Here is a 26,915-nt window from a genome sequence, read left to right as displayed (position 1 = left end):
TCTGTCCAGTCATTGATGAGGTCAACCAGAGCTTGAGACTTAATTGCAGTACGTGGAACATACTTCAACCCATGAGACCCAAGCTCAATTGCCCACTTGGCGACTCGCCCCGTGGCTTCTCTGTTTTGAATAATGTCTCCTAAAGGAGCAGAGCTAACCACAGTGATTGGATGTCCCTGAAAGTAATGCTTAAGCTTCCGGCTCGCCATAAACACCCCATAAACAAGCTTCTGCCAATGTGGATATCGTTGCTTAGCCTCAATTAGCACTTCACTGACATAATAAACCGGCCGCTGAACCAGATGCTCTTTGCCAGCCTCCTTGCGCTCTACCACAATAGCCACACTAACAGCCCGTGAATTGGTAGCCACGTATAACAATAGCGGCTCTTTATCAATTGGAGCAGCCAGGACCAGCGGCTAAGCCAGCTGTGCCTTCAGATCCCCAAAAGCAGCGTTCGCAACATCGCTCCAAACAAAAACATCCGTTTTCTTCATCAACTGATACAGAGGCATAGCCTTTTCCCCTAACCGGCTTATGAACCGGCTCAAAGCAGCCACACGACCCGCCAACCGCTAAACATCATTGACACATGTTGGTTTGGCTAGGGATGTAATTGCCTTGATTTTGTCCGGGTTAGCTTCAATACCTCGGTTAGACACCAAAAAACTGAAGAGCTTGCCGGCTGGCACTCCAAAAACACACTTGGCCGGGTTAAGCATCATTTTGTAAACCCGAAGATTGTCAAAAGTCTCTTTCAGGTCCGTGACCAAGGTTTCCTCTTCCCTAGATTTCACCACTATATCATCCACATAAGCATGAACGTTGCGCCTAATTTGATTGTGAAGACAATTCTACACACACTGCTGGTAAGTCGCCTGGGCACTCTTAAGCCCAAAAGGCATAGACACATAGCAGAAAGCTCCAAAAGGAGTTATAAAAGATGTCTTCTCTTGATCTTTGACTGCCATCTTAATCTGATGACAACCGGAATAAGCATCCAAGAAACTCAACCGTGCGCAACCCGCTGTAGCATCAATGATTTGATCAATACGGGGGAGAGCAAAAGGATCAGCTGGACAAGCCTTGTTCAGATCTGTGTAATCCACACACATACGCCAGGTGCCATTCTTTTTTAGTACAAGCACCAGGTTAGCTAACCATTCGGGGTGAAATACCTCCACAATGAACCCGGCTGCCAAGATCCGGGCCACCTCTTCCCCAATGGCCTTGCACCTTTCTTCATTGAACCGTCGGAGAAACTGTCTGACAGGTTTAAACTTTGGATCGATATTAAGAGTGTGCTCAGCGAGTTCCCTCGGGACACCCGGCATGTCTGAGGTTTCCATGCAAAGATGTCCCGGTTCTCACGTATGAACTCGATGAGCGCGCTTTCCTATTTCAGATCCAAGTTTGCGCTGATGATGAACTGTTTGGATGAGTCACCAGGTACAAAGTCAACCATCTTAGTGTCATCAGCTGATTTGAATTTCAACTCCGGCTCATGCTCTGTTGTTGGTTTCTTTAATGACGTCATGTCTGCCGGGTCAACATGATCTTTGTAAAATTTTAACTCTTCTGTTGCACAAACAGATTTAGCATAGGCAACATCTCCTTCTTCACATTCCAATTCTATCTTTCGGCTCCCATGTACTGTAATTGTGCCTTTATGACCCAGCATCTTGAGGTGCAAATATACATAACACGGCCGAGCCATGAACTTGGCATAAGCCGGCCGCCCAAACAGAGCATGATATGGGCTCTTGATCTTAACCACCTCAAAGGTTAATTTTTCCGCTCTGGAGTCATACTCATCCCCAAAGGCTACTTCTAGCTCAATCTTACCAACCGGGTATGCCGACTTACCAGGTACCACCCCGTGGAAAACAGTGTTGGATTGTTTAAGATTTTTATCAATCAATCCCATCCAGCGGAACGTCTCATAGTAGAGGATGTTGATGTTGCTGCCTCCATCCATGAGTACCTTAGTAAACTTGTACCCACCAACCTGAGGTGCCACTACCAAAGCCAAGTGACCCGGATTATCAACCCGGGGCGGGTGATCCTCTCTGCTCCACACAATAGGCTGCTCTGACCAACGTGGATAACGTGGAACCGCTGGCTCAACGGCAATGACGGCCCTCTTGTGAAGTTTCTGGTCCCTCTTACATAAACTGGTGGTAAATACATGATACTGCCCACTACTCAGCTGCTTCGGGTTGCTCTGATAACCGGATTGCTGCTGCTGATTTCCTTGGCCGTGTTGATGATTATATCCTCCTTGGTGACCAAGATAACCTTGACCTTGAAAACCTCCTCCGCTTGAACCGGCGCTCGGGCCTTGAAAGCCGCCTCCACCTGAACCGCCACCTGGGCCGTGACCCCCATCAAATGCATTTGAATTTTTAAATGCCTTCATGATTGTACAATCTTTCCACAGGTGGGTGGCTGGCTTCTCCCGGGTGCCGTGCTTTGGACAAGGTTCATTGAACAATTGCTCAAGGGTGGGACCTGACCCGCATGACCAAGGGGGCTGTATCCCCTTGCGCCGTTGATTTCCACCCTGTGTATTAGTGTTAGCAACAAACTCATCAGCCTTACGTTTATTACCTCCCTAATTTACCGGGTTATGCTGGTGACCATTGCCGTTGCCATTCTTCTTTCCCTTCGTTGCCTTTTCTTCATCAAACGTTGGGTCCTTGGTAGTATCAGAATCAGCATACTTGACGAGAGCCGCCATCAACGTTCCCATGTCATTACAATCACGCTTAAGCCGCCCCAGTTTCTGCTTCAGAGGTTCAAAACGGCAATTTTTCTCCAACATCAAGACTGCTGAGCCGGCATCCATCTTATCAGATGAATGTATTATCTCCTTGACCCGACGCACCCAATGGGTTGTAGATTCACCGTCCTCTTGCTTGCAATTGGTCAGGTCCACAATTGACATTGGCTGCTTACACGTGTCCTTAAAGTTCTGGATGAACCGTGCTTTCAACTCTGCCCATGAGCCGATAGAATTGGGTGGCAACCCCTTCAACCAAGTCCGAGCTGTTCCATCCAACGTCATGGTAAAATACTTGGCCATTGCAGCGTCGCTAACCTCCAATAACTCCATAGCCATCTCATAACTCTCAATCCAAGCCCCCGACTGTAGGTCAACCGTGTAATTAGGCACCTTACGAGGCCCCTTGAAATCCTTTGGCAACCGCTCATTGCGTATGGCCGGTACCAAGCAAGGCACGCCTCCGGTTCTTGTGGCCACTCCTGCCTCAACCGAGGTTGCTGGATAAGCCGGAAAGGTTTGATGAGCCGCCCGCTTTGCCGCTCTTTGAGCCGCTCGTTCCGCCTCTTGACGAATCCTCTCTTGATCCACCAAGTTAAGGGCTCCAGCCCGCACCGGCTCATGCCTATATGGCCGGTTGTGGCGTTGAGCATTACTTGACATCTCTGCAGACTCCATGTGCCTACTATAACTCGGGCTCCGTCTTGGGCGAGGAGTTGAATGAATCCTGTCTCGACTATAGGAGTATGCGTCCTGTTGGGCCAGAGCTGTCTGAAGTAGTTCTCTTACCCTCCGGGTTTCAATTGCTGTTGGCGAGTCACCTTCCATTGGGAGAGCCGCCAAACGAGCCGATGTTGCGATGAGGTTTTCCAGGGGGTTGGAGAAGTGACTCGGAGGTGTCGACACATAACGAGGAGGAGTTGTATTCACACGAGGTGGCTCCATGGTGCGTGGCTGAACTGGTGCACCGGGTGTCGTGACCAAGTTTGCGTCCGGCGGGTGACTCCCCCCCAGCCTCGGGTGTATGGAAAAGGTTCCTCGGATCCAGCGTTAGAGGCAGACGCGACTGAGTTTTCTGATGCCTCCTCCTCATGACCTCGTTTCATGCGTTAAGATCCACCGAGAGCCGGAAAGTTTCTGCTTGAAGTTGCCGAGCTCAAGCATCCAAAGCTGCTCGTTTTGCTGCCATCCGGGTTTCCTCTGCGGCTAGATTTTCCTTAGCTTGTACCATCTCCTCCCGCACGCGTGCTACTTCTGCGTCGTGATGGGCTTTATCTGCCGACTCTACGACAACGGTTAACAGAGTCGTCAGCCGATCCATGAGGTCCATTAGAATCTGAGCCGGGGGGCGCGCAAGATTTCCTGACCCCGCTGCTGCCGACCCGGGAGCTACTGCTGCCGATGCGGTAGAGTTCTGCCCGGGCTGTGTCCCCGCCATGAAGACTCCGACCCAATTCGGTGGCTCAAGGGGGTCCGGAATACTGCTGCCACCGGAACAGCCCCCGAGCATGCCGTCTTGCAGCTGGTACAACGAGTCCGTCTCACCTGTTGATGATGGAGTATCAGAGCAGATGGTCGTCTCCCCGCCTTCCACCGATCATTCGGAGTATTCACCGCCGTGGATGCAGCCTACGAAGGCATGTTTCACGACAGATTGAACACGGGCGGTCCTGGCGCGCTGAGCCGTTTCGATGAGGTTGGTGTGGACGTCCGGCTCAGGCCTGACTCGCCGATCCGGCCGATGAAGACGTGAATTCCACCGAAGGGGACCCGGTACCCGTACTCGATTGAGCCGACCTCGGGGCCCCAGCCTTCGTCGTCGATGTAGAGCTTGCCGCGACGACTCTTGGTCATCCGGCCCCTCCTGGGCGGGTCATACTGGTAGTAATATCCCCAACACCATCTCTAGTTTTCAAAATGAATTTCCTTTTTGTGTGCCCGTACCGCTCATGAAGCGGCAGGGGGTGGCCAATATTTTTCCATGCTAGATGCGTTATTCTCAAGATGAGTGTTTATTCACTTGTCATTGCACAAGAGTATGGTGGTAATAGGGATGCCCAGTCCCGAAATTATTTTTTTACTTTATGTTGTTAAATAATAAATTCCTTGGAAGGTGTTTGTATGGAAGGCACCCCTAGATACGGCTAGCCACGGATTGTGAAAGAATGGTGGAAAAAGGAATAAGCTTTATTTTATGTTTGGGAATCGCCTATGATGTATCCAGCATGGAAAGTACTGGGAACTACTCAGTCGTTTTCATTGACGGGAAAAGTATGCCTCCCGGAATATTTTTATCTCTCAATTTAAGCTTTGAGCTCCGGCACATATACAAATCTCTGCTTCCCTCTGCAAAGGGCCTATCTATTTTCTTTATGCAATTTTTATTTTTATTTTGAGCCTCCATCCTCTCTTATAAAGCACCAACTAGGGAGCACTAGGATCATACTTGTGCATTGGATGTAGCTATTATTTGAGTGTGTTTCATAAATGGATCAATGATTGGGCATCATGGGCTAGGGATAACTTTCTTTAGTGTTGATGTTTTGAAAGACATGGTTGCTTGTTGATATGCTTGAGTATTGAAGTCTTCATGTCAAATATAGTATATTGCTTTGAATCATCTAGAATTCCAAATGTCCATGCTACAAAAGAAAAGAATATGTGATGAACATGTTAGGCATCATTCCACATAAAAAATTATGTTTTTATCATTTACCTACCCGAGGACGAGTAGGAATGAAGATTGGGGATACTTATACGTCTCCAACATATCTATAATTTTTAATTGTTCCATGCTGTTATATTATCATTCTTGGATGTTTACCTTCATTTTATAGCAACTTTATATCATTTTTTGGGACTAACCTATTAACATAGTGCCTAGTGCCAATTGCTGTTTTTTTACTTCACAGAATACCCGTATCAAACGGAGTCCAAACGCAGCAAAACTTTTTGGAGATTTTTTTTGACGAGAAGACAACTTCGGAGCCAAGGAAGTGCCCGGGGGGAGGCCCGTCAGGCCCACGATACACCAGGGCATGCTAGATAGCCCAGGCGTGCCTTGGTGGATCATGGGGCTCACAGACCTCTTTTCCACCGCCTCTCAGTTCTATGAATCCCCAGAAATTCCAGAAATCCTAGGGGATTCGACAAAACACAATTCCAGCCGCCGCAAGTTCTAGAACCACGAGATCCAATCTAGAGCCCTATTCCGGCACCTTGCCGGACGGGAACACGATCACGAAGGGGTTCATCATGCTCATTGGTGCTCCTCCGATGATGCTTGAGTAGTTGACCATAGACCTACGGGTCTGTAGGCAGTAGCTAGATGGCTTCTTCTCACTTTTTGATTCTCAATAAAATGTTCTGCTCGATGTTCTTGGAGATCTATTTAATGTAAGGAACTTTTGAGGTGTGTTTGTTGGGATCCGATGAAGATTGTGTTTATGATCAGATCTATCCATGAATATTATCTGAGTTTTCTTTGATCTCTATATGCATGGTTGTTATAGCCTCGTATTTCTTCTCCGAATCTTTGGTTTAGTTAGGCCAACTAGATTGATTTTTCTTGCAATGGGAAGAGGTGTTTGTGATGGGTTTGATCTTGTGGTGTCCTCACCTAGTGACAGAAGGGGTAGCGAGGCATGCATGTATCGTTGCTATTAAGGATAAAAAGATGAGGTCTATTCCTACATGAATATATTTCGTTTACATCATGTCATCATTCTTGTTGCATTACTCCGTTTCTCCATGAACTTAATACACTAGATGCGTGCTGGATAGTAGTCAATGTGTGAAGTAATAGTAGTAGATGCACGCAGGAGTCAGTCTACTAATCTTGGACGTGATGCCTATATACATGATCATTGCCTTGGATATCGTCATAATTATTTGTTCTTCAACCAATTTTCCAACAGTAATTTGTTTACCCACCGTATGCTATTTTCTCGAGAGAAGCCACTAGTGAAATCTACGACCCCCGGGTCTATCTTTTATCATATTATTTTAAGATCTATATTTCCAAAAACCCCAAAATACTTTGCTGCACTTTTTCTTTACTTATTTTATTTTGTGTTTTCGCAAGATCTATTTATCCAATCTACCACAATTTTATCTATCTTTTTACCGTAGAGGGATTGACAACCCCTCTTACACATAGGGTTGCAAGTATTTGTTCTTTGTGTGCAGGTACCATTTACATAGTGTTGCTAGGTTCTCGTACTGGATTGATAATCTTGATTTCATAACTAAGGGAAATACTTATTGTAGCTGTGCTACATCATCCCTTCTTCTTTTGGGAATTACCGATGCAGTCCAGCCACGTCAAAAAGATTTCTGGCACCGTTGCCAGGGGAACATCATCAACATCTATCAGGTTCCCAATCGCAAATCTCATCTCCTTGCAATTTACATTATTTGCCATTTGCCTCTCATTTTCATCTCCCCACTTCACAAAACTTTGCCTTTTTATTCACCCCCTTTTTCGTTCGCCTTTTTCTCGTCAGATCTTTTGCTTGCTTGTAATCTTGGTTACGTAGTCATGATGTCTCAAGAAAAGATCAAATTATGTGATTTTTTCAATACTAATAATAATGATTTTATTAGTACTTCGATGGCTCCTCCCGCCACTAGTGCAGAGTCTTGTGATATTAATGCGGCTTTGTTGAATCTTGTTATGAAAGACCAATTTTTCGGTACTCCTAATGAGGATGACGCGTCCCATCTAAGCACATTCGTAGAATTGTGTTATATTAAAAAGAAAAAGGATGTGGACAATGATATTGTGAAGTTGAAATTATTTCCTTTCTCCTTGAGGGATCGGTTCTTGGGATAAGTGCAAAGATACTTTGGTTTTCTTCTTTTATTGTAAAAATTTGGTTTTCTTCTTTGCCTCGCAATAGTATCGGTTCTTGGGATAAGTGCAAAGATACTTTATTACTAAGTATTTTCCGCCCGTGAAAATTATTTCCCTTAGAAATCAAATCATGAATTTTAAGCAACTTGAGCATGAACATGTTGCACAATCTTGGGAAAGAATGAAATTGATGCTAAGAAATTGTCCTACACATGGTTTAAAGCTTTGGATGATTATACAAAAAAATTATGCTGGATTAAATTTTGTTTCTAGAAATCTTTTTCATTCTGCCGCGGGTGGTACTTTTATGGAAATTACTTTTGTGAAGCTACTAACTTTCTAGATAATATTAAGGCAGATTATTCACAATGTCACACTGAAAGAGCACCTACTTGTAAAAGGGTTAATTTAGTTGAAGAAATTAGTACTTTGAGTGAAAAAGTTGATGCTCTTATGAAATTGGTTGCTAGTAAAAGTGCTCCTATTGATCTTAATGATGTGACTTTGTCTACTTTGATTGAGCAAAATAGTGATCCCATAGACGTGAATTCTGTCTCACGAAACAATTTTAATAACAATGCTTATAGAGGTAATTTTAATCCTAGGCCTTTTCCTAGAAATTACTGTAATAATTATGGCAATTCCTATGGTAATTCTTCTTACAATAATAATACGAACCCCTCTGATCTTGAGAGTAATATTAAATAATTTATCAATGCTCAAAAAGCTTTCGAAACTACGATAGAAGAAAAGTTGAATAAGACTGATGATATGTCTAGAAGCATTGATGTAATTTCGCATGATGTAGAAAATCTCAAGATAATTTTTCCACCCCAGGTTGATGTTAATGAACCAATTAAATCTGTATACATTTCTATGGATGAAAGTAAGAAAAGAACCGCTATGCTTAGAGCTAAAAGAGAATTTTTAGAAAGAGCATTTTCTACCGATTGCTCTCATAAAAATGATGAAGATATTAAGATGATTGGTGTTTCTTCTATTGGTTCCTGTTTTAGTAAGATTAAAATTGATTTTAAAGGAAGAGTGAAATTTAGCTAGAAAGTATCCCAATAATTCAGAGGGTGAAAATCTTGTGGAAAAATTGATGAAAGTGCGTTTGGAGATGTCAAAACTTTAACTAGTGATGTGCCCACTCTTTTGGATTAAAAAGACTTTAATTATGATAGTTGCTCTTTGATTTAATGTATTTGTTTGTTGTAATCCATGATACTTATGAACAAAATAAAGCTTTTACTAAACATATTGTAGAAGCGATGATGAAAGCCTTAGAAGAAAAGTTGGAATTAGAGATTTCGATTCCTAAAAAAAATATGATGAATGGGAAACTACTATTAAAGTCAAGATTAAAAATTATGAGTGTTTTGCTTTATGTGATTTGGGTGCTAGTGTTTCCAAAATTCTGAAATCTCTATGTGACGTGCTTGGTCTTACCAATATTGAAGAATGTTCTCTTAATTTGCACTTGGCAGATTCTACTATTAAAAAGATGCCAGGGTACACAGACAAGGGTGTATGTTTCCCCTGACTTGTGCACGGACAGTAGGCCTCCGCTCCGGCAGCCAAAGCTGGATGAGGAAGCAAACAACAACAAGCGTCCAAGTCCAGACCAAGCCAGAGGAGCACCTCTTTGAGTGGCCAAAGAGCGGATTAAGAAGACCAAGGTAGGCCAAGCCAGTAAGATGTCACTTTGGGAAAGCCTCCCCTGCACGACAGGAGAGCCTGGTCAGGTCGAGGCCGCCCCAAAGGCAAGTCCAAGGTTTCCTCGGCAGGCTTGCTGGGGCCGCCAAGGGAAAATCTCCCCGCCAAGGCTCCACCACGCCGCAGCGGAAGTCACCCATGAATGCGGTGTCCAGCCCTCGAGAGGATTAAGTGGCCTCTAGTAAGCACGTGGCAGCCCATTAGAAGACAAGGTTTATCCAGATGACACCCGTCTAGAGGCGTGTCAAGTAGATAAGTAGAAGATGATTAAGCGGCACGACAAGCTTGCCGGGCTTCATCCTCAGCATGACACCTAGCAGTGCATTTAATACACTTTGTCCTAACTGCCAAAGTTACGTATGATATCACTATTAGCTATCCAATAACTAGATAATGACTGTTTTGCTACTTTGGTTACCCCTTAGCCTATAAAAGGAGGGCCATGGCAAACTAGAGAGGGATTCGGACGTTAGCACACTTGTACGCGCGTAGCTGCTCTCCCCGAAGCACCCTTGCTGGGCTCGAGCGCTGCATGTTGGTTGTGTGCTTCCACTCAATCCACCAAGGCAGGAGTAGGGTTTTACGCTATCCAGTGGCCCAAACCTGGGTAAAAACCACTAGCGTCACAACTGTCGTGTTGTTTCATGTCTTCTACTCTTTGTGCAACGTGATTCCCCCCCTTGCCGAACCACAAGGGGCTCAAGGCCCCATAGGTGATCGTGATCTCCACAACATCTTTGGCGTGCCAGGTAGGGGGAGGCGCGTGCGCGAATCCGATGTTGTGGGAAACGCGTCAGGCTACATCATCATCTCTGTGAATCCCCTCTTTGTCAGCGGCTATGGAGAGGAAGGACGACGTCGCTTCCTTGCTTCCTCATGCCCAGATTCTGTTGCCCATCACCGCCACAACCACGACGGTGACGGGAACGGAAGGCGGTGGCGACACGATAACCGCAGGCAGCTCGAGTGGCATGGCCGGCCTGCTACCTGCATCCAGAAACAGAAGCAAGGTGAGCGGCGATGTCGCCCTCCTTGCGAACTCATGATAAGCATATCCGATGCCGAAAGGTATCGTTTGGGCAGAGGAGAGGAATAGTATGCGGATGACCCCTTCCTCCCTTCCCACTCGTCAATGGTCGAGCCATGCAGTGGTGGCATCGTCAACGTCGATGAGCTCACGTGGAACTCAGTCTAGCATTTATCCCGCCAAGGTTAAATCCTGAGTGGAACGTTGGTGCGAATCCGTTGGTCGACACCCCGGCAAGCGCGCTCCGACAGGGCCTTCCGCATCAGCAAGGACTTTGTGTCCGCCACCGTGGGATCATTAACAAGTATGAGGAAAGGGATATAGGAGCCAAACCTTCTTTTCTACCATACCTCGTTAGCTGCAATCATTTAATAAACCCCACTGACTCTTGCCGGGGACGTGCGCATAACTAATAAACCGCCAATCTATCCCTTGTGCGTCTTCTTGTTCTTTGTCTTTTCAGAACAAGGGTGGATACCCAAACGGGAGGAACAATTGTAAGTGGAGAAGAAAGTATTATACATGACCAAATGCATGCCCTGCAAAGGAGTAGAGCATGAATGAAAGCTAAGTTGACAAGCTCATTAGCTTTTCTTCAGAACTTGCTTTGCTTATCCCTCAGACAACCTAGATTTTTGTATGGCAAGCCTTTCGTATAATGGTAGCTTGCTGTATTTGCCTGGTCCCCCACTTTGTTTCGAGCCTGCTCAACGAAGTGGGCAGCTGCGTCAAAAACTACTAAGGAAAAACCTGCCGGAGCATATCCTCACCAGCTGAATGCTAAAGACCTGTTCCTCACAGCAATCACGACAGCATGCTACTGGCGGGCAACCAGAGTACGCAAAAAGAAACTAAACATACGAACATCAATGGGTAAACAAAAGAGGGGTAGCATGCATTGACATAATTAAACATCAGTTCAAGAAGTACGAAACCAGAAATAGTATGGGGCCTAAGCATAAGACACATGATTGTTTTTGTTACAGGGCACCATGGCAATGAAAATGGTTTAAGGCTGAGCTTACCGGCCTCCGGGAACTCTGGGGACGGAGAGAACCTTGTCGGCGAAAGGACCAGCCCTCTCCTTAGCGGCAGAAATGTCGGCACCCGGCGACAGTCTCCTGAAGCCATCGACAAGGTCGAGGTCTGGGTGGCGATAAGCAAGATTGCTCAAAACCATGAAGAGAGCATCACGGGCAAGCTTCCGGGACTCGTTTGCAAAACAAGCGGCCCTTTCGTCCTCATACATCTTCAACCCTTCGATCAAGCCTTCAAAAAAGAGCGTCAGCTTGATGCTTGGAACTTCGTGGCTGTTGATAGAGAAAGCCCAGCTCTTCATGTCCATCTCCAAGATCTGGGCAGTGAGGCACTCGGCTATATCAACCAGGCTCTTGATCTAGAGATCGCACTGCTCAACCTGGTTTCGCAATTTGTCCTCCACGTCTTTTTGGAGGGCTCTCGCATTGTCCATGTCCTTCATCAACTACTTCTCGCGAGCTCCGACAGACTCAATCACACACTCTAAAGTGCCAAGCCTTGACTTCATGTCGATAATGGTACCGTTGGTGGTCTCGAGGTCCTTGCTTTGGAGGAAAGCTGCGATTGCACCTCCTTCAGGAGGATTTCTGCTTTCTACGCTTCCTCTTTGAGAGCCACGGTTTCCTTGGTGCTCCCGGCAAGGTCCTCTGTCAGATTGGCCACCTGTTGATCAAGATCAACCTTGACAGTAGATGCAGCGGCAAGTTCATCGGCCATCTTCTTCAGCTGAGCAGCAGAGTCGAGGGCGAGCGTGCCAAGAGCCACCTTATGCTTGTCCTCCAGATCCTTGGTGTGCTGCTGGACAAGGGCCTCTAGTTCTTCATCCTTGTCGAAGAGGGTGGCCTCAAGGTTCCCTTCCCGGGTTGAGATGTCCTTCTCCTTGGCATTTAGAAAATCTTTGCGCTCCGCCAGGCGGACCTCCCAGACAGTGACATCCTCTTTGGCCATGGTTATCACCTCTGGTTGCCATTGAAGAGATTTAAATTGTCTATTGTGCCACTCACATAGTTCACTGCCCTTATCCCCCAGTCTCTGATCCAAGAGGCCGGCAGAGTCATGCTGCTCCTTCGATCGCCTGCTACTTCAAGTTGTATCTTCTCTGTATGTCCTTGATGCTTGTTGCCACGGACTCCTGGAAGGACATGTCCATAGCCACACCAATAGGATCATCTATCCCTTCGGCTTGCTGGGACAAGGACGTCAAGATGCGCTAGATCTCTTCACCAAAATCCGCACCTGTCGGTGTTCTGGGAACCACCCAGACTTGCCTACCTGCGGCCCATGACATGGCTCCATTGATGGCCTGGTACGGACCACCTACGACGCCGTCAAGACAAGACCCTCACGAGGGGCCATGCCTCGCGAGGAGAATGACATCAAGACCTCCGGAGGGAGTGGCCTCCCCGGGCTGGCTCCTGAGGAGCGAAGATTTCTATGCAGGCACCCACCTCATGAGGTTAAGGGTAACGCAAGCCATGATGACCAAGGCCAGGCGGGCGCCAGCAGGCGCAGAGGAGCAGGTTTCCTCTTTGGTGCTAAGGAGGCAAGCGCAGGCATAGGGTCCCAAAGAATCAGCCAAAGGTTTCCATTCTCGTACAACAAGACCAAGACCGCCAGGACGGGAGGATGGATGTCATCACCGAGACCACCACAGCGTCACGACCAGAAGCTTTGCAGGCGAAGACCACCTTTCAATAGGATAAGATGTACTAATTGTCCCCCTTCAAAATTGGACACTGTGGGATCCCTTCATGCCTTTGTTTGGGGGAAGAGGACCGAGGCCACTATAAATATAGCTTAGCCACCACCGTAGAAGAAAGGGCTCTCTGTAGATCGAATCCTCACCTCACAAGGTCACACCCACACCAGAGCAGTCCTCATGAGGTTGTTCTTCCCTTGTACTAGTTCATACTCAGCCCCTCGCGAGGCTAATCCACCACAAAGCAGGAGTAGGGTCTTACACCGCAAGGTGTCCTGAACCTTGGTAAACTGCTATGTCCCTCTTCTTTCTTATTCATTGAGCTAGGCCGTGGGGGTGACAAATTGGTTGGCTGGAGAGGCTGAGTTCTTCGCACACGCCTGAGAGTTTGAACCTTTCTTCGGTTAGAGGAGCCCTGAGTCCAACATTTGGCGCGCCTCGTAGGGGCGTGTCGAAGCCTCTCTTCCATCGTTCGTTCCGCCGCCCTTCTGTCGTTCCCGTGGCTGATGCTCGTCGTGTCCGTGCCGAGCACTGGTTTGCTCGTGTCGCTTAGACGACACCTGTGGGAAATGGTACGCCTCGCCGCTCTGCCTCCCTGGTGGCCAACGCCACCACCAACCCTACTACCCGCGAGTAGCAGGACTCGTCGCTGCCACCGTTCACTCGAGAGAATGTGCAGGTTGCGCTGCTCATGGCGCGTGAGCTCCTGCGCTATCGCCCATCCAACGACCTCTATGACGACTGGCTCGCCTGCATCGCTGAGTTCTTCAGCACCACTGGCGAGGCATGTGCACCGTCCCTCTCACTTCGTCCCCCGCTGTCTCTCACGGGCGACGTGGCTCATGACGCGCCTCCTCCTTTGCACGGCTTGGACCGCAAGCCAAGGTGTGAGGCTCCCCAGCGCGACCCACTATGCAGGGCGCTGGTGCGCGATGAAGAAAGCTGCTAGGTGGTGCAGCGGCCCCAAGGAGAAGCGCGCACGCTTCCAGCACTGCCACATCAAGACCATGTGCCGCCGGAGGCGGCAACGTGCGGGCATCAAGATCAGGCTCCCCCTCACTGTCTGGATCCCGTTAGCGCGACAGGTTGCCGTGCGTTCACCCCAGAGTTGTGCTGCATCGTCTGGCCCCGCAAGTTCAAGCCGGATCTGCCTCCACGCTACGATGGCACCCCTGACCCCACTGAGTTTTTCCAGCTCTACGAGCCAAGTATCGAGGTGGCGAACAGCAGCGACAAAGTCATGGCGAATTGGTTTCCCATGGCCCTCAAGGACGGCGCACACTCGTGGCTCCTAAACCTTCTGGTGGGGTCGATCTCCTCCCACGACGACATGCGCGAGCGCTTCATCGCCAACTTCCAGGGCACTAGCGACCGCGCCCCTGCCGCAGGCGACCTGCGGCGCATCAAGCAGCAGCCAAGAGAAACCCTACACAAATACATACAACGGTTCACCATTGTTTGCCTCAAGATCCCTAAGGTGTCGGACAAGGCTATCATTTCGGTGTTCACTGACGGCGTCCAGGACGTCAAGATGAAGGAAGAGCTCGCCATACACGAAGACCTGTGTTCGGCTCTAGAGATGTTCAACATGGCAACCAGGTGTGCAAGGGCAGAGGAAGGTCGCCTCTCCCTCCTTGAGCTCCCGGAGGCCGATCCCGAAGACAAGAAGGCCAAGGCTAAGGACGTGAAGCGCAAGGGCCTTACCGTGCTCACGACTGAACCTGAGATGAAGCGCGGCTGCGACCATGCCGAATCCTCCAAGGGCACCCGCTCGTTCTACGTCTTCCACAATGTTCACAGCCGCAACACAAACGACAGCCAAGAGCTGAGGACCATCCAAACGGGCGCCTTAGCTATCGTCCCGAGCGCAACGACCATGATTGCGGCTGCGGTGGAGGCCGCTGGGACAACCGCGACACCCGCCAGGACTGGCGCGATCAGCCCCGTGAGGACCGCTAGCAGGGCCAGCCTCGCGATGGCCCCCTAGAGGGACCAAGCTCATGAGGACTATCCTCATGGTAACGCCAGCCTCCCTCCACTGTCGCTGCCGCCAAGGACGACCACCGCAAAGATGATGGGGCTGGCGGTTTCCAAGAGCCTCGCACAATTGCCTGCATGCTTGGTGGTGCTCAGGCCACCGCCTCTCATCGCATCTTCAAGCAGTTCGCTCGTGAGATGAACGCGACCCTTCTCAAGATTGGGGCATCGCGTCCCCTCAGGTGGTCCAAGTACGCCGTCACCTTCGACTCTACGAACCCGCTCAAGTGCTTAGTTGCCGCTGGCGCGCTCCCAATGCTCTGCTCACTGACCATCAACAACGTCCTCATCACCAAGACACTCATCGACGGTGGAGCAGGACTCAACGTCCTCTCTCTCGAGATGTTTGAGAGGCTCCAAGTGCCCTACGACCAGCTCCTCCCCACCAAGCCCTTAGCAGGGGTGACCGATGGCTCCACCATTCCCATGGGACAGATTTGTCTCCCTGTCATCGTCGGGTATCTGGCCCTCGCTAAGTTCATGGAAGTGACTCACCACGGGTATAATGTTCTTAAGATGCCAGGAAGCGGCATCACCATCACGGTCGCCTGTGACGAGAAGGATGTGGTGTGCTCCCTCATGCGCGTCTACGAGGCCGCAGCGGTAGAGAACTCAGATGCCGAGGGTGCCATTCGTCCTCTTGAGGCTGTCCCCAAGAAGAAGAAGAAGCAGCTCCTCCTGAAAGGCCCTTAGGAGGTTTGGGCGTCCGACGATCATGCCTCATGCCCCGTGCCCATTGCTAGGGTGCCTTTCCCTCTTGCATAGGAAAGCGCACCCAACGCCCTTATCAGGACAGGCTCGAGGGCTCTCGTCTGGAGGGCCTCTGACCTGACCAGATCACAAGGGAGGCGTTCGGGCACCATGTGGAGGCGTGCTTCAACGTGCGCTTCCATGAGCAAGGCGCAAGGCATGAGGCGCCAGGCGCTCACAAGTTCATCATCAAGGCAATCATAGAGCTTCAAGAGGCGCGAGCCATGCGTGGCGAGCGCAGCCCCGCACCACTCAGTGCAGCTGCCGCCCCCGACATGGGTGGTGAGCTGTGCGTCTGCGTCAACATCCCAGGCCTCAATAGGGCCGCTTCTCAGGAGCTCTTCTGGTCGTCCCGTGTCTGCTAAAATGGGGGATGCCCCTGCAGCTATGTCCGCATACTGTTCGGCCTGCTGAACATGGCTACCACGCACCAGCGCTACATGTAGGGCATCCTGGCAGCTCACGAGACCAGGTGCCAGGCAATCGTAACGGAGGAGGTGCCAGAACCTTCGGAGCCCCCCGAGACTCAGGAGCCGGACGACTCATGAGGAACGACCTCTTCAGCGCGCATCTTTAGCTACCCCAACACTTCTTCGACAATGGTGCCAGGTGACTTTTTGGTTTGTTCAGTTGAGCGTGCCCCTCGGGCTGCATCATCCTCAAGTTGTTAGCGCCAGCCCCTACAGCCTGTATCATTTTGCACATGTATCAGGACTGGTATAGCCTCTTATGAATTTCCTAAGATATTACAACCTCCATGCCCGGTGCTTCGTCAACATGAACGTTGTGTGTCCTCACGAGCCCGCCCACGACCACCTCATGATTAAGGACTGGCACGGCGTCTGTGCTCGGGTCCGTCCCTGTAGCATCGCTAAATCCAAGTGGCCGAGCTCTGTCTCGCAGGCCAGCTCCCCACGTCACCTCCCGTGGTCCTTAGTGCCTTGTTCTCGCATGAGCAAATCGCGTGTGGATAAGTCATGGCGCGCAACCCGGTGCCTCACTGCCGCAGGAGCCGTGTGCTGGTTGTCATTCTTTAAGATAATTGCATGAGAAGACTGGGCACGGTGTTTGTGCTCGGGTCCGTCCCTGCAGTGTCGAGAAATCAACCGGCTGAGCTCTGTCTGGCGGGCCGGCCCTGTTCACGTCACCTCCTGGGGTTGTTGGTGCTTGGCCTTCTCATGCGAAGTCCTCCAGAGATTGACTTGGCGCAGGTGTCATGGGAAACCATGGCCACCTATGGGTCCATGATCCCCTTGTGGTTCGACAAGGGGGATGAGCATGTTGCACAAAGAGCGGAGAGCATTGCGCGGCATGACAGAGATCACACGGGCGATTTTCCCAGGTTCAGGCCGTGCCGAGGCATAAAACCCTACGCCTGCTTTGGTGGATTGTTGGTGGACTGTGGTCAAAATGCGGTGCTCTAGCCCGGAAGGGTTGCCTCAGGGCGAGAGTAGATACGCACGTATGAGTGTACAAGGGTCCAAATCCTTTCTATGGTTGCCAAGGGCCTCCTTTTATAGATGAAGGGGTCACCACAGTGGCAAATTAGTCATTGTGTACTGATTATATAGCAAATAGTGCTATCATACCTAACTCCAAAGACATGGCAGAGCACATTAAATGCGCTGCTTAGTGTCACATCATGTCCTGTCCGGCAAGCCTTGCCTTGTTGCTCAGCCACCTTCTCTCCTATCTGCAAGACACATCACTAGACGGGTGTCATTTGGAGGTAATTTTCATAGGAAGTGACTACCATGTGGCAAGAAACAGCCACTTAGTCACTTGGGCGCTTGACACGCACCGATCGATGACTTGCGTCGCTGTGAGGTGGTGCGGTGGAGCCTTGGCGGGGTAGCTTGCCTTCGTAGGGGCCGGCAAGCCTGCCGGCTCGGTCTTTGAGGCTTGCTTCCGGGGTAACCTTGACCTTGCCAGGCTCGCCTGCCCGGCAAGGCAGGTCTTCCCTTAGCGGTGTCTTACTCCTTTAGCTTGACTTGGTCTTCTTGATATGCACTCTGATTTTTCAAAGAGTTGACCTCTTGTGCTTGGTCTGGTCTTGGATGTTGTAATCTTGATCTTAAGCCTGTGCACGGTCTGGGCAACAGACCTGGGGTTTGTTGCACCAACAGGAGCCCCCGGTCCTAGCCCAAACACGCTGCCGAGCGTCGCTGGGAGAGGCCCTAACTAGTGCACAGGAGAGAGGGGAGTAGCTGCTTGTCCTTTGAGATCTTTTTTGCTTCTTCATTAACCTGAGCTCAGTTCAGTTTTCAGTTCTCCCATGCTTCGTGTAACGCCAACTACCAAGAGGAAGATAATGGACCACGATTTGCAAAGTACCCATGTCCCACGTTCACGGGGTGGTAACTACCACCCCACTATCCTTCCCACTCCAAGCGCTTCCGCCATGTGTATCGCATGCATTGTGCAAGGTTGGTGGAAGATGTGGAGGGCGCGGGAATGAGTGCCATGGCAAAAAGCCAGGCGTCATGGATTAGTGTAGGGGGTTGGTGTAGGCGTTCTGGGAATGGGGGTACCCAGACATGCCTGCCTCCGGCCCATGGCGTGGCTCACCAACGGCCTGGTATGGCCCACCTTCAGCATCGACAACTCAAGACCCTCGTGAGGGGCCATGCCTCATGAGGCAGACGACATCAAGACCTCCGCGAGGAGTAGCCTTCCCAGGCTGGCTCCTGAGGAGCAGAGATTCCTATGCAAGCCTCACCTCGCAAGGTTCGGATGACGTGAGCCATGATGACCAAGGCCAGGCGGGTGCCAGCAGGAGCAGTGTACCAGTTTCCTCTTTGGTGCTAAGGAGGCTAGCATAGACTCAGAGTCCCGAGGAATCAGCCAAAGGTTTCCATTCTAGGGCAACAAGACCAAGACCGCCAGGATGGCAGGACGGAGGTCATCGCGGAGCCCATCACAGTGTCACGACCAGAGGCTTTAGCAGGCGGAGACCACTTTGGTCAGGATTGCATGTACTAGTTGTCTCCCTTTGAATTTGGCCGTTGTGGGAACCCTTCCCACCTTCATTTTAGGAAGAGGACCAAGGCCACTATAAATAGGGCCTAGGCACCACCATAGAGGGGGATCCGTACCCGAACACGAGAGATCATCCTCTCCCCCGCCAGCTCACTTGAGCACAAGAACACGCTATTCCTGAGGTTGTTCTCCCACTGTACTTGTTCATCCTCAGCCCCTCGAGGCCAATCCACCCCAAAGCAGGAGTAGGGTTTTACACCACAAGGTGGCCCGAACCTGGGTAAACTGCTGTGTCTTGTTTACTTCCTTTTCATCCAGCTAGGCCGTGATATTGGCGAGTGGGCAGACTGGGGACGTTGAGTTCTTCGCACGCACCCCAGAGTTCGAACCTCTCAAGGGTTTAGGGAACCCGAAATCCGACATTTGGCGCACCAGGTAGGGGTGTGTCGGAGCCTCTCTTCCTCCAGTCAATTCCCCACCATTTCGCTGTCCCCATGGCTGATGCTCGTCGAGTTCGTGCTGAGCGTCGGGCCACCCTCGCCGCCCGCATTGCCCGGACGACACCCGGTGGTGATGGTGCTCCCCGCCGTTCCCTGTCGCCCGCGGCCAACGCTGCCACCGGTCCCGCAGCCCACGAGCATCAGGCTTCATCGATGCCACCCTCCGTGCGGCGTGATGGATGCTCCGCCACTCCATTGCTGGCCCCGACGGCCGCTTCATCGTCTCATGCTCGTCGTAGGCCGGCGAACACGCAGGTCGTGCTGCTTATGGCACGGGAGCTCCTGCGCTACCGCCCCATCAACAACATCTATGAGGACTGGCTGGACCGCATCGCCAAGCTCGTCAGTGCCGCCGGAGAGTCTCCTGCACCATATCGCTCGCTGCCTCACCCACCGCCTGCCGCGGGTGACGTGGCTCATGGAGCACCTCCTCCACCTCCCAGGCATGACGCCATCATCGAGCCAAGGCGCGAGGCTCCACGGCGCAACCCGCCGCCCAAGGCACCGACACGCAACGAGGAAAACTGCCAAGTGGTGTAACGGCCGCAAGGAGAGGCACGTGCGCTCTTAGCACCGCCACGTTAAGACCGCGCGCTGCCTGCGGTGATGGCGCGCGAGCGCCAAGATCATGCTCCACCACCACGACGGGCTCCCATGACCACGGCTGGATGCCGCATGTTTACCCCGGAGCTGCGTAGGGTCGTCTGGACAGGGAAGTTCAAGCCTGACCTGCCCCCACGCTACGACGGCACCCCCGACCCTACTAAGTTCCTACAGCTCTACGAGCTGAGCATCGAGGCGGCCAACGGCGATGCGAAGGTTATGGCGAATTGGTTTCACATGGCCCTCAAAGACAGCGCGGGCTCGTGGCTCCCGAACCTCCCCGCAGGATCGATCTCCTCCTGGGATGAGATGCGAGAGCGTTTCATCGCCAACTTCCAGGGCAATCGCAACCTCCCGCCGGCTGCGGGTGACCTACGACGCATCAAGCAGCAGCCAGGAGAAACCTTGCGGAAATACATCCAGCGCTTCAACAGTGTTTGCCTCAAGATCCCCAAGGTGTCGGACGAGGCCATCATCTCAGCGTTCACTGATGGCGTCCGCGATGTCAAGATGAAGGAGGAGCTCGCCATACACGAGAACCTGTGCAAGGCTCTAGAGATGTTCAATATAGCAACCAAGTGTGCGAGAGATGAGGAGGGACACCTCTCCCTCCTCGAGCTCCCCGAGGATGACCTAGAAGACAAGAAGGCCATGGCCAAGGACGTGAAGCGCAAGGGGTCGGACATACTTGCGGCCGAACCAGAGATGAAGCGTGGCTGCGACCACCCAGAGTCATCCAAGGGCAGCCGCCCATTCTGCGTATTCCACAACGTGCACAGCCACAGCACGAACGACTGCCAGGAGCTTAGGGCCATCTATGAAGGGCGCCTCCATCATCGCCCTGAGCGCAACGATTGAGGCTACGACCGCAGAGGTGGCCGTGTCAGAGGACGCTGGGACGGTCACGACCCCCGCCAGGAATGGCGCGACCAGCGTCGTGAGGACCGCTGGTAGGGCCTGCCTGATGAGGATGCCTGGAGAAATCAGCCTAGTGAGGACCGTCCTCAGGGCAATGCTGGCCTTCCCCTGCTGCCGCCACCACCAAGAAGGAACGACGACCATCACTAGGATGAGGGGCCTGGGGGCTTCCAGGAGCCTCGTGCCGTTGCTTGCATTCTTGGCAGTGCTCAAGCCCCAGCCTCCCATCGTATCTTCAAGCAGTTCGTGCGTGAGGTGAATGCGTCCCTCCCCAAGCTCGAGGCAACACGACCACTCAGGTGGTCCAAGTACACCATCACCTTCAGCTCTTCCGACCAGCTCAAGTGTTTGAGCTTGGGGAGGGCCGCATTCACCTCACCTACCATCTACTCATTTTCTGAGAGAGATCCACCTACCCATGTGTTGAGACCACGACATTCCAATCCAACCACAAGAATCTTGATCTCTAGCCTTCCCCAAGTTTATTTCCACTGAAATCATGTTTCCACCATAGCCAAATCTGTGTGAGAGAGTTGAGTGTTGGGGAGACTATTATTTGAAGCACAAGAGCAAGGAGTTCATCATCATCACACCATCTATTACCTTTTGGAGAGTGGTGCCTCCTAGATTTGTTAGGTGTCACTTGGGAGCCTCCGATAAGATTGTGGAGTTGAACCAAGGAGTTTCTAAGGGTAAGGAGATCGCCTACTTCGTGAAGATCTATCCAAGTGAGGCAAGTCCTTCGCGGGCAATGGCCATGGTGGGATAGACAAGGTTGCTTCTTCGTGGACCCTTCGTGGGTGGAGCCCTCTGTGGACTCGCGCAACCGTTACCCTTCGTGGGTTGAAGTCTCCACCAACGTGGATGTACGATAGCACCACCTATCTGAACCATGCCAAAAATCTCTATATCTCCTATTGCGCTTGCACACTCCAATCCCATCCCTTTACTCTCTTGCAAATTGCATGCTTTACTTTCCGCTGCTCATATGCTCTTGCCATGCTTTCTTGAAATGTATTGTGAATGCTTAAACTTGTGCTAAAACTCCACCTCAACTTGAAGAATTTAAAAACTGCTACTATCGCTTATTGAGGGCCTAATCCCCCATCTAGACACCTCTTCTCGATCCTTTCAATTGGTATCAGAGCTTTGGTCTCCGTTGCTTTGGTTTAATCACCATTGGAGGAAGATGGATGAGTCTACGATTGGGAGTTTAGATGTAGAGAGCCTATGCTTGATGGAGAGTTCTTTAGTGCTTGGAAAAATGAGATGCTTGAGATTTTCAATGAATATCACTTGAAGAACTATATTACTAGCCCTTGTGTGCCCCTTGTTGATCCATTGCATCCTACCCCCGATGAGTCTCTTGACATGATACGCAATCTTAGAACCATTAATCTTATCATTAGAGGATTGCCTAGAAATTTGATTGTATGTCTGCCTACTCTTGAATGTGCTTACACCATACGGAGATACCTTGAGGAACGTTTTCCAAACTATTCCTTGGAAAATCTAGATGAAATTCTTCAAAAGTCCATAGCTTTTCATAAAATGAATCCTAGTGACCCTAAATTTGATACTTTTGAGCTTCGTGACCTTATGTGTGCCAAAGGAGATGTTGAAATTATTAGTAGCATCATCTCTCAAGTCATTAGAATTCATAAAGATGAACATTGCCATGGTCATACATCTAATGAATCACTCTCTCTAGGTGATGATCAATCACAAGACGATGTTGAACATGGATACTATGATGAGGATGATGATAGTGACTTTGATCTTGACGAGTCTATGAGACACTTTGGTCTTATGGCTAACCTTCGCTGCTACATGGCTGGAGGAAAGGAATGGGTTCTTGATAGTGGATGTACCAATCACATGACTGGAGACAAGGATATGTTTCGTGAGCTTGTTGAAAATAGCGGCTCTCGAAACTATGTCACTTTTGGTGATAACTCAAAGGGTAAGTTGGTTGGTGTGATAGCCTAGGTTATTAGGGATGATAGACTACTCATATCAATAAGGAATTCCTTCTTTTCCGGGAGCCCATTCGGACAGAACTCCAAAGTTAAGCATGCTCATCTTGGAGTAGTTTCAGGATGGGTGACCGACCAGGAAGTTGCTCCGGGGTGCGCATGAGTGAGGACAAAGTGAGCAGAAAAGACTAGTATTGATCTGTGGGGCCAGTCTAGATCCTGCCAGGAGTAACGACCACCGGCGGGTGTGTCCGGGGCGTTACAAGTTGGTATCAGAGCCGACCCTCGCGGTTACACGGATGTTTGCGGACAGGTGCGCGGTCATGTTGTTCATGACGTTTGTGACCCGTCATGGCACACAGCATGGCACATGTACCAGACTGGATTCACAGACGTATGTGCCAAGAGGGAACGTTCATGTGGCCCAATGAGGACGTCGGTTCCTCTAAGTTGGGGTGTACGTGATAGCCTGGCTTATTAGGGATGATAGACTACTCATATCAATAAGGAATTCCTTCTTTTCCGGGAGCCCATTCGGATAGAACTCCAAAATTAAGCGTGCTCAGCTTGGAGTAGTTTCAGGGTGGGTGACCGACCGAGAAGTTCCTCCCGCGTGCGCACGAGTGAGGACAAAGTGAGCAGAAAAGACTAGTATTGATCTGTGGGGCCATTCTAGATCCTGCCAGGAGTAACGACCACCGGGGTTGTGTCCGGGGCGTTACAATTGGCCTTGGTAAGGTGGCCATCTCACATGACAACTCCATCCAAAATGTTATGCTCATTGAATCTCTTGGCTATAATTTACTTTTCGTATCTAGACTAGACGATTTCGGTTTCAATGTCTTATTTACTGAAGTAGATTGCCAAGTGTTTCGAAGAGATAATCATAAGATGCTCTTTTCCGGTATACTTAGAGGTGATCTATACATTGTTGATTTCACTAAAAAGGCTCAACCTAGAACTTTCTTAATTGCTAAATCTTCTAAAGGTTGGTTGTGGCATATAAGGTTAGGTCATGTGGGCATGCGAAATCTTGATAAGCTTATTAAAGGTGATTATATCCTTGGTGTTAAAGATAATATATTTGACAAGGAAAGACTTTGCAGTGCTTGTTAAGCTGGAAAACAGGCTGGAGGAAGTCATCCCGTGAAAAACATCATGACCACGAGAAGACCGCTCGACCTACTTCAAATGGATCTTTTTGGTCCCAATGCCTACAAGAGTCTCGGTGGTAACTCGTTTGATTTAGTCATTGTTGATGATTTATCAAGATTTACGTGGGTGTTCTTTCTTGATGATAAATCATAGGTCCAAAAGATCTTCAAGAACTTCGCTAGGAAGGCCCAAAATCAATTTGAAGTGAAGATCAAGAAGGTTCGCAGCGACAATGAAACGGAGTTCAAGAACGCCAATGTGGATACCTTTCTTGACGAAGAAGGGATTTCACATGAGTTCTCGGCTACGTACACACCTCAACAAAATGGAATTGTTGAGAGGAAGAACCGGACACTTATTGAGATGGCAAGAACGATGCTTGATGAATATAAGACGTCAAAACACTTTTGGGCGGAAGAAGTTGAGACAGCTTGTCATGCAACAAATCGACTATATCTTCAGAAGCTTCTTGGCAAGACACCATATGAGCTTCTCACCGGTATCAAACCCCAAGTTGGATACTTTTGAGTATTTGGCTAAAGTACTACATTCTTGATAAGCATCATCATTTGAAATTTGCTCCTAAATCTCATGAAGGTTTCTTACTCGGTTATGGCTCAAACTCTCACACTTACCATGTCTACAACAATTTCACCAAAAAGGTTGAAGAGACGGTAGATGTGAAGTTTGACGAATCTAATGGCTCGCAAGTACAGCAATTGCCAATTGATGTAGGAGGTAAAGATCCCTCGGAAGCAATTCAAGACTTGCCTATTGGCAAGATTCACCCAACGGAGGTGAAGGAGAGTACCTCGTCCGTTCAAGTGGAAGCCAATACTATTAAAAGGGGATGAGGTGTTGCTTAATGGTCTACTTGCTCAAAGTGCTTAGTTATATACTCCAAAACCCTCAATCAATTTCTCATGTCCTAATATGTCCAAAACCTAAAGTCAAACTCGGCCCCACGGATTTGATCTATCCGGCGCCACTGAGTTCCTTGACATAGCCACTGCCAGAAACCCTAATTAGTTTGGTCTCACCGCTCGAGATCTTGGTATCATCAAGATGGCCCTGTAAATTCTCTATTGCATGTTGCAATTATTTTGGTCTCACTGAAATAAGCAATCGGTCTCACCGTGTTTGCCTGACCAACTCTCTGTTTGCTCATTGCTGAAATTGGTCCCACCGATTTCACGCAATCGATCACACCGAGATGTGGTTTTGCCATAACCCTAGCACATCGGTCCCACCGAGTTGATCATGTCGGTCCCATCGAGAATCCTAACGTTCACATTTTGAACTGAATCGGTCTCACCGAGTTCACCTATCCGGTCTGACCGAGTTGGGTAAAATGTGTGTAACTACTAGATTTTGTGTGGAGGCTATATATACCCCTCCACGCCCTTCTCTATTCAAGAGAGAGCCATTAGAACATGCCAACACTTCCACTACTCATTTTCTGAGAGAGAACCACCTACTCATGCATTGAGACCAAGACATTCCAATCCAACCACAAGAATCTTGATCTCTAGCCTTCCCCAAGTTGCTTTCCACTCAAATCATCTTTCCACCATAGCCAAATTTGTGAGAGAGAGATGAGTGTTGGGGAGACTATCATTTGAAGCACAAGAGCAAGGAGTTCATCATCATCACACCATATATTACATTTTAGAGAGTGGTGTCTCCTAGATTGGTTAGCTGTCACTTGGGAGCCTCCAACAAGATTGTGGAGTTGAACCAAGGAGTTTGTAAGGGCAAGGAGATCGCCTACTTCGTGAAGATCCACCCAAGTGAGGCAAGTATTTCATGGGCGATGGCCATGGTGGGATAGACAAGGTTACTTCTTCGTGGACCGTTCGTGGGTGGAGCCCTCCGTGGACTCACGCAACCGTTACCTTTCGTGAGTTCAAGTCTCCACCAACATGGACGTACGATAGCACCACCTATCAGAACCATGCCAAAAATCTCCAGGTCTCCAATTGCGTTTGCACACTCCAATCCCATGCCTTTACTTTCTTACAAATTGCATGCTTTACTTTCCGCTGCTCATATACTCTTGCCATGCTTGCTTAAAATGTATTATGAATGATTAAACTTGTGCTAAAACTCCACCTCAATTTGAAGAATTTAAAAACTCCTACTTTTGCTTGTTGAGGGTCTAATCGCCCCCTCTCGAAACCTCCTCTCGATCCTTTCATGCTCCAGCAGCCTTCCAGCTAGGCCCCTGCAGGCTTCCTCGCGGGTTGTAGCTTCGTTCGCCCTGCTGCGTCCTGCTGGCCCTGGTGGTGGCGGTTGACGGGTCCCCCGCCGATCTCTTCACCATCACCTTCGCCCGCGCCTTCCTGGTCTTGTCTGGCTACCTTTCCTGGAGCCCAACAGGGTCAGGCCGGGCTTCTTCCTAGGCGCCCCTTTTTCCCTCTTCACCTTCTTCCGCAGTGCCTAGGAGGAGAGGGACAAGAAAAGGCATCATGGGGCACTTATCTTTTTCTATCTAAAATGTGTAGGCACTTGCCAAACTTTAGGTCAAATTATGTAATCTCTTTTATCCATGTTTATGTTATGTAAGGTATGTACTTGTTGATCAACATAATAATGAAAAAGATAAACCTTGCCGGCACTACAAAACAACCACTTCCATGATGATACGTGTTTGTCACAGTAGGTCACGTTTTCTGTATGCATGTACATCCATGACGATTTTATGACAGAATCAAGATAGTCACACATGTGCTGTCGTAGAAGTGTTCCATGACATTACCAAAATTATCATCACAGAAGTGTCCACTTCCATGATGATAAATCACGCGTCATAGAAGTGCTTTCGTCAAGGGTAACCGACACGTGGCATCCACCGTAACGGGTCACCGTTAAGCTATC

This window comes from Triticum urartu, chromosome 6 (assembly GCF_003073215.2).
Source record: "Triticum urartu cultivar G1812 chromosome 6, Tu2.1, whole genome shotgun sequence".
NCBI classification, from domain to species: Eukaryota; Viridiplantae; Streptophyta; class Magnoliopsida; order Poales; family Poaceae; genus Triticum; species Triticum urartu.
The sequence above is the reverse complement of the archived record's forward strand: the minus strand, read 5'-3'. Positions refer to the sequence as shown.